The sequence below is a fragment of the Falco punctatus genome (assembly GCF_963210335.1).
Source record: "Falco punctatus genome assembly, chromosome: 4".
Classification (NCBI taxonomy): Eukaryota; Metazoa; Chordata; class Aves; order Falconiformes; family Falconidae; genus Falco; species Falco punctatus.
The window spans coordinates 35,112,063-35,123,306 of NC_137583.1; positions in this window are offsets into that span (position 1 = coordinate 35,112,063).

The following is an 11,244-nucleotide window of genomic DNA, read 5'->3' on the forward strand; positions in this document are numbered from 1 at the left end:
CCCCATCCAGCTGTCTTAGTGGGAGAGAGCAGCAATGCCAGCCACTTGTCACCGCTCCCTGGCCGAGGTAACTCTACTGAGTACATTTACAGGAACACTCCTACAGTCCTTCAAGCAAATTTGTCTGCGGTAGCTCAGACCAGCCATTTAAAAACTGTTTAAACTTGCCCAGTTGGCTCTGTCAGAAGCCTATTAGGCAGCACTCTCACAAACTGCTCTCCTTCAGAGCGATAGTAAAGAGCATTTGAGGATGGTGACCTTGTCCTCTGACACAGCTGGATTGAGAAAGAAGTGGAAAGGAGTGAAAAGAGCAACTCCTTCCCGGGTTTCTAAATAATTGTGCAAAAGGGCTAAAAAAAGCACTTAGTCTTGCTATAGAGAAATGAAAACCAGTACCCTGAATGAGAAGGAACCCTTCTAGCTCTACTGCTGTTTGTCTCACATTGCCATTTGGTTCCTCTTTTGGCTTAAGCTGTGAAATACCATCATTGACCAAGCACAATAACTGAGAGCCAACAACAAAAGCACAAGTATCACGCAAAATATCAAAAACCTTTGGAGGAAAAGGCCCTGCACAGTGTCTTGGGAAATGGACCTACATCCTATCATGTTAGTCTTTTAAAGGAGCCTCTGAGGTTGGCTTGCTTTACCAGTAAGGCAAGATATTTTTTACACCACTGTAACTGCATGTCAGAATTATAGCTTACTGTCAGATAACTTCAGCAGTGGTACAAATTTAAACTGACGTGCAGTATCCCAAAAGGGCCATAAATAATTAGGAAAGAAAAATCACATATTTGCACTTAGTACATATAAATACATACTGAAAACATTTCAAGTTGACAAAATAGCATTGAACACCTCAAAATGGTTTTTCTTTTTTATAGATGAACAGTTAGGCTGATTGAATTTTGAGATATTGCTGAAGAGATAAGAAAGGCGAGAAGTCCAAAAAAGAAAGGTGGTAGCACTAAGCCAACACAAGGCAATGAAGACACACACAGATTATGAAACAATATACTTAGGTGAGCTGCTTCTGCTACTGAAGAGATCTGTAGGCAGCGATGAAGCCAAGCCCTTAGGCAGGTGTAGACCCTACTGATGGCTCTGACCTACCTTCCGTGGTCAAGAGACATAGCCATAGCTTCATCAGAAAAAGAGGGGTGGGGAAAGAAAACTGTCATTTGCTAAATAATATTGGATACTGGCAAGAAAAGTAATCATGAAGGTAAGTCTCAAGACAAGTCTCTTGTTCACTGTGTACAGACCCTCCACTCTCTGAACAGAGTATTGCCTGGGCCAGCATGCCAAAGAGCTGTCTCTGAAGTTAATTAATCTCTGTTTCTCTCTCTTCCCCACTGTCACCATATCTGGGCAAAACATTGGGTGTTAATCCTTTCTGCCGCCACCAACAAAGAAGTCCTAAGCCTGGGAAGCAGTGCGCTAACAGCATGTAAACCACAGCACGTTGCTTCCTGACTGAAGCAGTGAGGCACCCAGGAGGGCAGAACAATAAGAACTTTATCCTTGCCCTGTTCCTGAGCTGATGTGCATTTACACCACCTCCTGCTAAAAGCCGGTGGGCACACTTTACCTAAGAGCCCTTACCACAGCATGGAGTATCACTGGACATGGTAAATCCAACGACACAGCTTATCTGACTGCATGTGCTGCGACGCAAAAAGGAAAGGTAAATGAAAATACCTATTGTACATCCTGGAGAAAGTATTAGTAAATATGCTGATGTCCTTCAAATATACATAAGACCATTGCAAAGAGAAAGGCAATAAACTGTCCTCTGAGTCCAAATGAAGACAGGACAAGAAAACTGCAAAGAAAAACATTTAGAAAGACATTAAGAAAACTTTCTAAGCACCGCTAACACCACCTGAGGAGGTTGTGAAGTCTCCACAAAAACAGGTTAGACAAATAAGCTGCCAGGAATGGCTTCAGCATTTCTGACTTTTCCTTGACAGCAAAACAAACTTTCGGGTTCCCTTTCCACCCAATATTCTATGATTCAACAGAATATGCTGGCAGGTGACCGGAGCCCTGCCAATTCCACCTGGAAACTCAATGTTTCCCGTCTGCGAATCGCAGGATGCTAGAAAAATACTTTCACAGCCATATGTAGTAATAACTATGATTGTACTGAAAGGATCTAAAGTAGCAATTGCAATAAGAAGGTCCAAATCATGGCTTAAGGAACATTTGCAAAGAGCGTTATTTATCTGTCAGAAAAAAAGAGACATGACCTCAGTGCTTCTGGAAGGCTGGCACCACCCAACAAGCAAGCACCGCCTTTACCATGCCAGCGGGCAACAGCAGCAGGAGACACTGCAGTACCAAGGAATTCAGCCTAGACCTTTGCAGGCAACTCCTTTAAGTAGGTCATTTAGCCTTTAATTGACTGAGATATTCCTTCGGCTGCCAGTTGTTATTTTGCATGTAAATACCTGGCTGTTTCATGCACGTTGCATGCGCTGCGACTACTGGCATGAGATTGCTGATTCCCTTCAGAATTGATGGTGCTCACAACCATTAGAAAGAACAGCTAAACACAGCTTTTGGCAGCCAAGTGCCAGTTTCATTGCTGTCAGAACTTCAGTTATCATGGTGGGCTATAATTTTCAGGCTGGTAAAACCTCAGTTGTTATGCTTGGCTGTTTCTTTAACATTTATTATAAATGCACAAATTTCATTTGTGTAGAGCAGAGTGACTTGCAGCAGCTCAGGGATTTGGCAAAGAGCTCCACGTATTCCACCAAAACTCTGTTTAGCCTAGAGGGGTGTTACAATTCGAGATAAAGAATATGCTTTTCTATACAGAAGTCATTTGTAATAGAGTATGTTCCAAAACAATTCTGTGTAAAAAATTAACCAAAACAAAAACAAAATTATCTTTGCGTCCCCACCACAGGAATTAATTCAGATTCAGAAAGCACGGAATTGGGAAAGTCATCTTGGACAGATTTTGCAGAATGCACTGTGAGTGAAAGCAGGAGAGGAAGCAATCCCATTACCATTAGTCCTGAGCAACAGACCTAGAGATGAACCAATTAAGTTTCCTTTCAGTGATCTTTTGAGCTGTCTGGGATGCTTACATAGTGTTAGGGAGCAGAAACATTTGTGTAAATCATATCTAGTAACAAACCAAATTACAGTAAAAGCTCTTCGATGAGCAAAAGAAAGGAGGAGACTACTGAAGTCTGCTCCCTTTAAGTAGGATGATTTGGATTATTTGGATTATTTGGAAGCATCTGAAGATTTGCAAAAGTCTGGGAAAAATCTGAAAATGCTGTATTTTCTAAAACAAAAGGTAAAATTGTACCCTTTTTGGCTCATATAATTTTGACCTGTACTTACACATGGTTGCACCCACAGACTAAGCAAATACATTATGTGTGAGGTCCTATTTTTACTTTCAAACTTGTGGTTTTGGTAAATGCAAATGACTAAGAAGTTGAGATGGATACATTGGCACCAGTTTGCAAGTTGTCTCATCACAAAGAAAGAGATCTGTGACTGTTCACCACCTTTATACAGGGCCTCTGGTGTGAACTAAGTCTGTTGCATGTTATGTATTGGTAATGTTTTCCACTTAAGGCTGAGAAACTACAAGCTCTGAAGAAGCCAAGGAAGAAATACAATATTTGAGCATGTTTACTGTAAAATGGAGGGCTCTTTTATCTCAATCAAATAAAACAAGTGGGCTGCAAATCTGATATTGAAATAAATCCACTTTACTCTCATGTAATTGCTTATTTGATTCTCAAATATGACATGAAGTTACAAAACAAATTGATATTCTGTCACTTCTGTTTCAGTAAACTTAACTCAAACAAGTTGCCCTTTAGGTGCATCTTGGATGGAACAGTACTTGATCGTCATCCCAAAGAAATCAGTGTATTACATTTGTTTGAAAAATTATTATCCGAACCATGATGTCTTTTCAGACAGTGTTTGAACTGCATACTAAAAAGACCAAATTTCCCCTGAGAGCCAGCAGAAGCACAGAGAAGATGAAGTACTGTAGTATATCCTCCCTCTGCAAGAAAATGTATCAGCAGTAAAGGTACAATATAAGCTCAGACAAATACAGTAAACACAGAAAGTGCACAAGTCTTGTGGGCACGGGCCATCTTCCTCCTCCTTCCTCCCCCCTCCCAGCCAAAACAAAGACAGTTTTATATGACCTTGATGGGCCACAAGCATTTAAAGAATAATAAGTTATATAGACTCTATACTGTCTCAGCCATTGTTAGAATGCTATATCCAGCGTCAGAATCCACACTGGGTGAAGTTAATAAATTGAGGTGATAAAAAAACCAAACCCGAAGGAATAATAAAAGGGGGGGGGAGGGGTGTAGGAGGAATACTGCTGCTGCTGAAAGTTTCTGGAGGTTGAAAATGTTTATTCAAATAAGAAAAGAATTAAGATCACTGTTCCCAATTCAGTCAAAAAATGGAGACTAGGTTGTTTAGCACAGCAGCCAAGGTCAGCAAGATATGCTGGCTGACGCTGCGCCTAGGCATCGTAGGGAACGGCTGGCAGCAGCGGCTGAGATAGCTTATGGAACCCACTGAGGACTCTTAGGGAAATCATCTTCATCATCTGCAGTTTTAAGGTCAAATCAAAGCAGGTTTAGGGTAAAAAAATCCCCCTAAAAGGTCCAAGCCATATTAATAATTCATGCTATGCAAGCTAAGAGAAGATTACAAAAATGGTCCCTGGGATTTTGGTTTTTTAAATTATGAACATAGGAAAAAGGTTGTTCTAGACAGATTACCATCTTTAGTAATACATTCTACTTTAATTATAAAGAATTTCAGAGTAGTTGATATGCTTAAAGTTACAACTATTAAAATCTGTGTTACACAAACAAATATTAATACAATGATGATGAGGAATAACAAGAGCGTAGCATTAAGTACCAACAGGTATGGGTTGCCAGTTTGTAGGAACTGAGAGCATTAACTGAGAACTTTCAGAGCAATCCAGTTCTACCTTTCCAAGAATTCTATTAATGTATATTTATACTCTGCACAATAAGCACAGCTACCTCTAAAACACGTAGACTTGATGTAATATGTCCTGTTTCCCCTGCTATGGTACTCTCGACCCTTAGGTAACAACATTCGCTTTCAAGGCTTGGCAAGACATGCCTCTAGGAGGACCTGTGGGCAACATCCAGACAGCCCCTCCCCGTATCTTCCTTGATGAAGAGGTTTGATGCCATATGCTTCACTGACAGAATAATTTCATTCAGATTTCACTACGATTCTACATTTTCTGGTTTATGTCCTGTATTATTCTGGCACATATTTGCTTCTAAATAAATGTATCCTGTTAGATGCGGAGGGAGAACGGGATACTTTTCCAAGCAAAATATTTGCAGACCAAAAGACTGACAGAAAGCACTAGTAGAAGCTTTAATTCACTGCTTAAGTGTGTAGGGCAATACAAATCAGTTAAAACCTCTTTTTTGCTGTGCTAGGTGTGACATCAGGTCAGGAGACAGCACTCATTTGTACTGATTCTCACTGCCAAAGTCAGCACAACTGGAAAGGAGCGTCATCCAAGAAGATGTGGCTGGAGACACAATAGATCCATCTGATGGAGCAATTGCTCAGCTTCCTACATATTTTCATGACAACCCTCCTTTTTGAGCTGCTAATAAATCACTGCCATATTTCAGGCTGAAACTCCTCAGGTTTGTAAGCTCTAGGTGAACATAAAGCTGAAGTTCATACTTGAGATACATCCAGGCTTCCCGCTGAAGACTAACATTGATCAGGCGAGGGTACGCCACACAGATCAGAATGCTGTTACTGTAGGGAGTGCCGCAAAATTGATGCATTTGAAATGGGAATCAATCTGTTGAGGTGGGCAGATTGCGAAGAGACCTTGTATTTCGGTTACAGCCCTCTCTGCAGGAACTGGGGGCAATTCAGTGAGCTAACGGCGGGGGAGGGGCAGTGGGAGGGGAAGAGCACTCATCAACATGTTACAATAATGTTGTCCAGTGGAAATGAAGCATGGATACAAAAGTCCACATTAAGCCAAGTTCTAAGCCTTGAAATTGCTCATTTGGATTACTATGGGAATTTTTAATGTAACCTTTAGCAATATTCTCAAAAATATGTATTAAGCAGAAAGGAATCTTTTAACTTTTACTTCCTCAGGTGGAACTTAATTGAAGTGAATCCAAGGATGCTGTGAAGAAGGCAAAAGCAGCCATCACACTTCATGTATCTTGATAATGTGTCTGTCTACACAGCCCATGGTATGGTATGAAGATACTAGTTTTGGTCCCAGAAGCAACCATGTCACACTAGTGCAGTGAGTTATCCATGGCAGTCTTGAAGGAAAGTAAATGTCAGTGGGATGTGGCTAACTAGCTCATTTAGACTTCCAGAAAAAAATAAACCAAACCAACAAACCAAAAAAAAACCCAAAACCCACCAAAAAGCAAACCAGCAAAACCCAAAACAAAACAAAACACACACCCCCCCCCCCCCCAACAACAACAACAAGACCCAGCCTTCTGGGTTTTCTCCATCTGCCATGGCTGTCCTCCAGCATTCTCCACAGTCATTCCCAGCGCGAGACCTTCCCTGCTAACCCTGTTAGCTTTATCTCCAACTAGTCAACCCTCTGCAGCCATATCCACGGCTGTCTCTTCCATCATGCGACTGCAGCGAGGCTGATTTTGTTAATGCCTTCTGCTCGAGCCTCTGGAACATGCTTCTGTAGATCACTTGTGCCAGCAAGACTAACTAGAGGAATAACTGCCAGAAGTAGATACTAATGGGGCATAAAGGTGCCGAAAATGTCAAAGAGCTCACAGACCTAGTTACAGCTCAAAATATTAATCACAACAGTCACGTCAGCTGTAATTCCTGTGGGCTAATTAGAGAACTGGCAGCCATGCTGCTGCCATCACGGCCTCCAGCTCCACAGTCCCCATGCAGACCCAACCCAGAGACTCAATCTGACAGCCCAGGGACAAATATGGGATCAATTATCCATAATTTTTTTTTTTTTTACACAAGCACACAGTGGATATTATTTGATTGCATTTTTAACAGTTCCTCTGGATTCTTGCATCAGTGGAAGTGCTGCTTTGTACACCAAGTAATTCTTTAACTAAAAAAAAGGAGGCAGTACAAACCAGATGTGTATGAAATATGATATAATAAAAAAATTTAAAGAAATGCAACCCAGTTCCCTGGAATTTAGGGCAAAATTCTGCTGAGTTACACAGATACAAGTCATTCCACCAAAACCAGGAAGTTAGCATAGCTTTACTCAGTACAAGGCATAACAAGATTTCGCAAGATCTTCCTAAAAATTGAAATTATTAGAGCTTGTCAAAGTAAGGTCTCTAAAACTGAGTGAACCGTTTTCAAAAAAACCCAGTTCCAAAACTTAATGACTTTCTCTGACTGGGTGTTTTCTACAAGCAAACTACATCTTCTGAATTTGCTCTTCACAATTACTTTAACAAATGGGTTATTACCACTTGTTTCAATGACAGAATTTGTGCTTTTCAATTGATTACCTGAGTCACGATTATCCAAGGGGAGAACATCCCATGGGAGAGCCACGAGGCTCACAAAGAAGTTTCTAGACCTGTGTATGAGTACCTGCAGGGGGTAAGCAAATGTCTGTTTACATTTGCACAAGTAGTTACAGCATTTTTATTTAGGACCACGGATTTATGTGTATAAATAAATGTAGGGCAGCATTATTTCCAAAAGAAATCAGTGACTTGAAGAACTCTTTTTGGTTTTTTTTACCCCCCCCCCTTCATCCTTTTGTGGACATGTAAGTGTTGATTATTCTAATAATAACAAAAATGAAGAAATAACAAAGCCCAAAGAAGATGTGAGTGATTTTTAAAGTGTAATGAAGTCTAAATCTGTGTGACTGAAACAAGGGTTTGGAGCAGCTCCTCAGGCTGGAATAAGCTGATACTGTGATGTCACAGTCAAAGCATTTGTGTTGGTCTAGAAGTCCTTCCCAGGACCTGGCCATTAAAGGTCACTTAATGGCCACTGGACTTAAATCGGTTTTTGTCTCCAGCCCAACCCTCGTTTCTGCCTCCAGGATTTTGCAAGCAATAAGGAGCTTCCTTGGGAGCAGAAGGTCACAGGTGGGCCAGAGAGGAAAGAGGTATCATGGAGAGGCATGCCGGAGGGATAAGCAGAGCAGGACTGATATTAGAAGGTTCAGAAGCTAGGGCGAGTTTGGTTAAATGACCACATTTTTGTGTGATTAACTGGAATTCTTCTGTTTAGAACTCAATGGAAAAATCTTACATTAGCACCACACCAGAACAGAACATCATCTTCAGTCCCAGCATGTAGTTATGTTTGCCTACCAAGACTTTTTTTTTTTTTTTAACTATTGAATAAATACCTGCCCGGATTTATGCCTAATGCAGTGTATTACATTTTAAATTTTTATTCTGTGCTCACCGTAGTACTTTCATCCCCACTATCATTACATCAATGATACCGTGGAATAACACTGATCTTAAAGCTCTTCTTTTCTGCCTGATTCAAAAAAATAGATGAAGGCCCTACAACCTGATTTCTGCCCCCAAAACAGAATCTCGTTGGCCTGTGCTACAACATACGGGCTAGAGACAAAGGCGAAGTCACAAAGCCGAGTATCAGGAACTCACTTGAAATGGGAGTGGAGGGACAACAAACAACCCACAAACCAACAGAAAAAAAAAAAAAAAAAAAAAAAAAAAAACCAAAAAAAAAAACCAAACCAAAACCAGAAACAAAACTTAAGGAAAAATGCAATAAAAATTGGGTAAAATTATCCCTTGAATAATGCTGGATGAAATCCAGACTAAAATCACTGAACAGTGGAGCCATTCCAATTTATGCCACAGTAACATCAAAATACTTCCTTCTCCTCTATAAACATCCTTTAATTCTTTCTGGAAAATGGAAGAGTACCACATGAGACAAGTGTTCTTAAGCAGCATGCTGAGCACCAAATGTGAACTGTAATTCATAATTCATGCTCAATTAATCAGAATTTATAAGGAATGGCTCTGTTAATGCTTCTGCTAACTACCTAACGTATTTTGAGATACAGCCAGAATTTTAGTTATTTTGACTTGCCATTGTGAGTGACAGACTATGTATACCTTGGCAGCTGTTAAAGACAACAGCCTTCCCTCAATGAAGAGGAAAAAGTGATTCTCAGAATTGCAGAAGGTTAAGAAAAGCTCTGAAAGAGAAGCAGAAATGAAAGTACATGAGGGTGGAGAACGTCATCTATGTAAATCCCATTAAAAACCAGTGGGAGGAACCCTAAGGTAATCCACAGCCTTGGGTCAAGCTAAGACTTGAATAACCTTGATTTGGCAAATGAGCAATTTCCAAGCAATAGAATTGAAAGAGGAGAGGTCTGATATTTCCAGATATTGTTCTGGAGTTATTTTTACATGACAGCCAGATAGCAAATCCTCTTGATTGCCTTCACACATTCATATTTCTGATGGTCAGAAGGAGGAGTTACAGACAGACTGGCCCGTTGTCTGACTTGATTCAGATTCTGACCAAAGAGAAACCTGAAGTTTGAATCGTTAAGGCCACACACACAGCTGATGGACCTGAAATCATCTTCTCTGCCCTGGGCCCACGTGTTTATGGACATTAAAAAGCTGGACTTGATGGATCAGAATTTCTCAGCCATGTAAGCTGGCAAGAGGAGCAGTGACTTAATGAAACCTTGAAATTGTCTGGCCTAATTTGTGTCAGACATCCATCACAGATATGTGGAGATATTTTAAAGCTGCCCAGCACATATTTAGGTAAATGTTTGTGCTAGAAATTGTATAGAAAAGTACCGTAATGAGAAAGGAGAATGACATGCAGAACTCTGATGTGTTTCTACCAATAACATTTGGCTTACTCACCCCTGCCCGTTAAAACTTAGGGGCAATATGAAATATATTTTTCAAACTTCTGGCAACATCATTCTGCCGGTTTCCTGCAGCCCTCAGTACTTCAGGGCGCTCCAGCCAGGAGCTCAGCTAACTCTCAGCGCGAGTATGGGGGAGGGTTTCCTTTTCCTTCCTCTTCGCCTTCTGAGTTTTAACCGCTATTTTCCATCTCAAAACCAGTAAAACCTGCCACGGAAAGCTGAGCTCAGCAGCACCACTCTCGGAAAATCTCATGGAAAACTGTTAAAACAGGTAACGAGGCATTTTTCTCCCTGGAATGCCGATCCCTGACCGGTACGGCACGGTGGGCCAGCGGAGTCGCCAGCGACCACCCCCCGGGGGGCAGCAGGAGGCTCCAGAGATGTGCGGGACGTGCCCGCGGCCAGCGGAACCCCGAGCGCAACGGCCCGGCGCGGTGGCTCCGCGGCGCAGGGGGGCGCCGGCACTTCCGCCCCCGCCGCCGCCAGGTGGCGCCGCAGCACCGGCTTGGGGGCGGTGCGAGGGACCAGGGACCGCCCTTCCCCCCCTCCCAGCATCCCGGCTGGGGACTGGGCACCGGCACACTCACACCTCCGGAGAGCGGCTGCTGCCCCCTGTCCCTCCCGGGTCACCGCGATTTAACGCGCAAATCCCGGGGAGGGGGGGCGAACAGGCCAGAGCTCACAGACAGATCCTTACCCCTTTTTTTGTAATTCCGTGATTTAAACCCACGTTTCAGAATATTAATTTAAATTTAGGGAAACATTGCACTGCACAGGACTTCACATATGTTTGTGCACTCGGATCACAGACTGTGACAGTAATAAAAAAAACCCATAACTGCAAATCACTTTATAAAAATAGTTTGGATACACGGGGGTAAATTTATCCAAATTTCCCCAGACGAAGAGAAAGCAACAGAGAAGTTTGACATCCCTGCACAGCACGCTCCAGTGGTGCTTTGCAAGCAGGAAAGGTGGGAGAACTCCCACGGGAGCCGACCACCCGACTGCATTTTCCTTCCTTAACGCACACAGGCACAGCCAGAAGGGCCCCGGTGACAGGAGCCCCCTCCAGAGCACATCCCGGCCAACCTCCCCTCACCCCGCCAGCCCTCCTGGCTGAACACAAGCTTTCCTCTTGGTCTGCTCCTCGACGCCTTTTTAAGGGGGAAAATGAATCCTGCAACTATTGCAACATGCACCTAATTTTGAATCCCAGTATGTCAAAAAGCTTTTTAACCTGGGGTCAAAGGGCTATATTCACACTTAATATCCATCCGCCTGCGTCC